Below are 4,319 nucleotides of genomic sequence, written 5' to 3' on the forward strand. Positions count from 1 at the left end.
GACCCAGCAATTGCACTACTGGGTATATACCCCAAAGATACAAATGTAGGGATCCGGAGGGGTATGTGCACCCCGATGTTTATAGCAGCAATGTCCACAACAGCCAAACTATGGAAAGAGCCAAGATGTCCATCGACAGATGAATGAATAAAGAAGATTTGGTGTATATATACACAATGGAATATTATGCAGCCATCAAAATGAATGAAATCTTGCCATTTGCAACAACATGGATGGAACTGGAGGGTATTATGCTGAGCGAAATAAGTCAATCAGAGAAAGACATGTATCATATGACCTCACTGATATGAGGAATTCTTAATCTCAGGAAACAAACGGAGGGTTGCGGAGTGGTGGGGGGTGGGAGGCACAGGGTGGCTGGGTGATAGACATTGGGAGGGTATGTGCTATGGTGAGTGCTGTGAATTGTGTAAGACTGTTGAATCACAGACCTGTATCTCTGGAACAAATAATACATTATATGTTAAAAAAAAAAAAAAAAGAAGAAGATAGCAGGAAGGGAAAAATGAAGGGCAGGGAATCGGAGGGGGAGACGAACCATGAGAGACTATGGACTCTGAGAAACAAACTGAGGGTTCTAGAGGGGAGAGGTGGGGGGATGGGTTAGCCTGGTGATGCATATTAAAGAGGGCATGTACTGAATTGAGCACTGGGTGTTATACGCAAACAATGAATCATGGAACACTACATCAAAAACTAATGATGTAATGTATGGCGATTAACTTAACATAATAATAAAAAAAAGAAAAAGAAAATGAAGGCTACAGATGGGAGGAAATATTTGCCCAACATGTATCTAATAAAAGGACTTGTATCTAGAACAGAGGTGGGCAAATTACAGCCACCTGTTCTTATAAGTGAAAAAAAAAAATCGTATGTACTGGCAAAAAAATAAACACATAGATCAATAGAACAGAATAGTAAACCCAGAAAGGAACCCACAACTATACAGTCAATTAATCTTCCATAAAGCGGGAAAGAATATTCAATGGAAAAAAAGATTTTCTTCAACAAATTGTGTTGGGAAAACTTGACAGCAACAGGCAAAAGAATGAAACTGGATCACTTTATTATACCATATACAAAAATAAATTCAAAATAGATTAAAGACTTAAATGTGATACCTGGAACCATAAAATACTAGAGAAGAACACAGGTAGTAACCTCTTTGACATTAGCAGTAGCAACTTCTTTCTAGATATACCTCCTAAGGCAAGGGAAACAAAGCAAAAATAAACCATTGCGGCTTCATCAAAATAAAAAGCTTCTGCACAGCGAAGGAAACAACCAACAAAACTAAACAGCAACCTACTGAATGGGAGAAGGTATTTGCAAATGACATATCTGATAAAGGGTTAGTATCCAAATACATAAATAACTTAAAAATTCAACACCCAAAAAACAAATAATCCAATTTAAAAATGGACAAAAGACATGAATAGACATTTTTTCAAAGAAGACATACAGATGACCAACAAACACATGAAAAGATGCTCAACATCACTCAACATCAGGGAAATACAATTCAAAACTACAATGAGATATCACTTCACACCTATCAGAATGGCAAAAATCAACAACAAAAATCAAAAAAAAAGAAACAACAGGTGTTGGTGAGGATGTAGAGAAAGGGGAACACTCTTGCACTGTTGGTGGGAATGCAAACTGGTGCAGCCACTCTAGAACACACTATGGAGGTTCTGCAAAAAGTTAAAAATGAAACTATGCTATGATCCAGCAATTGCACTACTAGGTATTTAAACAAAGAACACAAAAATACTAATTCAAAAAGATACATGCATCCCCATGTTTATAGCAGCATTATCTACAATAGCCATGTTATGGAAACAGCCCAAGCATCCATTGGCTGAATAAATGGATAAAGAAGAGGTGGCATATATATACAATGGAATATTACTCAGCCATAAAAAAGAATGAAATCTTGTCATTTGCAACGACATGGATGGAGCTAGGGAGTATTATGCTAAGCTAAATAAGTCAGTCAGAGAAAGACAAATACCATATGATTTCACTAATATGTGGAATTTAAAAAACAAAACAAACCAGCAAAGGAAAAAAAGGGGAGAGAGAGAGAGGCAAACCAAGAAACAGATTCTTAACTATAGAAAACAAACTGATGGTTACCAGAGGGGAAGTGTGGGGGGGTTATATAGGTGATGAAGATTAAGGAGGGCACTTGTCGTGATGAGCACAGGGTGATGTATGGAAGTGTTAAATTCCTATACTGTACACCTGAAACTGATCTAGCACTATGTTAACTAACTGGAATTAAAATAAAAACTTTTTAAAAATACAGAAATAAATTACATGCCTTTACACTAATGATGAAACATCTTAAAAAGAACTAAAGAAAACCATCCATTCACAATAATATCAAAAACAATAAAATACTTATGAACAAATTTAATCAAGAAGTGAAAGACCTGTACGATGAAAACTATAAAACTTAGCTGAAAGAAATCAAAGAAGACAATAAGCAAATGGAAATGCATCCCATGTCCATGGATCAGAAGAATTAATATTTTTTAAATGACCATACTACCCAAAGCCATCTACAATTCAGCACAATACTTAAAAGCCATCTACAGATTCAGCACAATACTTATCAAAATACCAAAGGCATTCTTTACAGAAATAAAAGAAACAGAACTGGCCGGGTCACCTTTAGGTCCTGGCAATGGCAGTGTAATGTGGTTCAAGATTCTGCCCGGGATCAGCGTCACAGCCGTGTGCTTGGTCATCGCTGGCATAGTCACTGCACACATCCACAGGTTCAGTAACGGGGGCAAGAAAAAAAGGGTTGCCTATATCCATATCAGTGGGGTTTGATGCAGAGATAGGCATGTCTCTGGAGTTAATCATTACCATGTGTCAAAGGGTTGAGAGAATATTGATTAAGGAAGCCTTTTTCTGACTGGTGAAAAATAACTTGGTTATGCTCATCTACCCCTTCTAACAGGTTATGTGTATTAATGTAGCACATAATAAAAACAACAAAGAAGTAAAAAAATAAAAATAAAGGAAACAATCCTAAAATTTCTGTGAAACCTCAAAAGACCCTGAATAGCAAAAACAATCCTGAGAAAAAGGAACAAAGCCAGAGGTATCATGCTTTCCAGATTTGAACTCTACTAGAAAACCATAGTAATAAAAATAGTAGCACAAAAATAGACACATTGGCCAATGGAATGGAATAAAGATCCCAGAATTAAACCCTGGCATGTACAGTCAACTAATATCTGATCAGGGAGCCAAGAATACCTGATGAGGAAAGGATAGTCTCTTCAACAAATGGTACAGGGAAAACTGGAGAAACACATGCAGAACAATGACACTGGACCCCTATCTCACATCACTCATAAGAATTAACTCAAAATGGATCAAAGACTTAAACATAAAAGCTCCTAGAGGAAAACATAGGAAAGAAGATCATCAATATTGGTCTTGGCAATCATTTTGGGAGGTGTGACTCCAAAAACACAAACAACAGAAGAAAAAAGTCAACAAGTGAAACTACATCAAACTCAAAAGCTTTTGCACAGAAAAACAAAAAACAAAAACAAACCCAAAACTCACACACACACAAACAAACAAGCAAAAAAAACAATTAACAAAATGAAAAGACAGCCTACAGACTGGGAGAAAAATTTTGCAAACTATATATTGAATAAGGAATTAATATACAAAATATATAAAGAAATTGGTTCACTCAATAACAAAGAAACATACAACTCAATTAAAAATGGGCAGAAGAATTAAATAGACATTTCTTTAAAGAGGACATGAAAATGGCCAAGAGACACATGAAAAGATGCTCAGTATCACTAATCATCAGGGAAATGTAAATCAAAACCACAGTGAGATATCACCTCATACCTGGTAGAATGGATATCATCAAGAAGACAAGAGACATGTGCTGGCAAGGATGTAGTGAAGGGGAACACTTACACATTGTTGGTGGGAATGTAAACTGGTCCAGCCACTATGGAAAACAAGACGAAGTTTCCTCAAAAAACTAAAATTAGAAATACCATGTGATTCAGCAATTCCACGTCTGCCCAAAGGAGATGAAAACAAGATTTTGACAAAATATATGCACTTCCATGTTCATTGCAGCATTATTCACAATAGCCAAGCTATGGAAACAACCCAAATGTCCATCAATAGTTGAATGGCTAAAAAAAATTGTGGTATAGGAGCGCTTGGGTGGCTCAGTCGGTTAAGCGTCTACCTTCAGCTCAGGTCATGATCCTGGGTTCCTGGGATAGGGCCCTCTG

The 4,319-nt window shown here is 36.6% G+C and overlaps 1 pseudogene; it reads left to right on the top strand.

Moving 5' to 3' along the window:
* Nucleotides 1-2,730: 2,730 nt before the first annotated feature.
* Nucleotides 2,731-2,940, top strand: LOC118010191 (annotated as a pseudogene).
* The last annotated feature ends 1,379 nt before the right edge of the window (nt 2,941-4,319 follow it).

Source organism: Mirounga leonina, unplaced genomic scaffold, assembly GCF_011800145.1.
Source record: "Mirounga leonina isolate KUSES-001 unplaced genomic scaffold, KU_Mleo_1.0 Mir_129, whole genome shotgun sequence".
Classification (NCBI taxonomy): Eukaryota; Metazoa; Chordata; class Mammalia; order Carnivora; family Phocidae; genus Mirounga; species Mirounga leonina.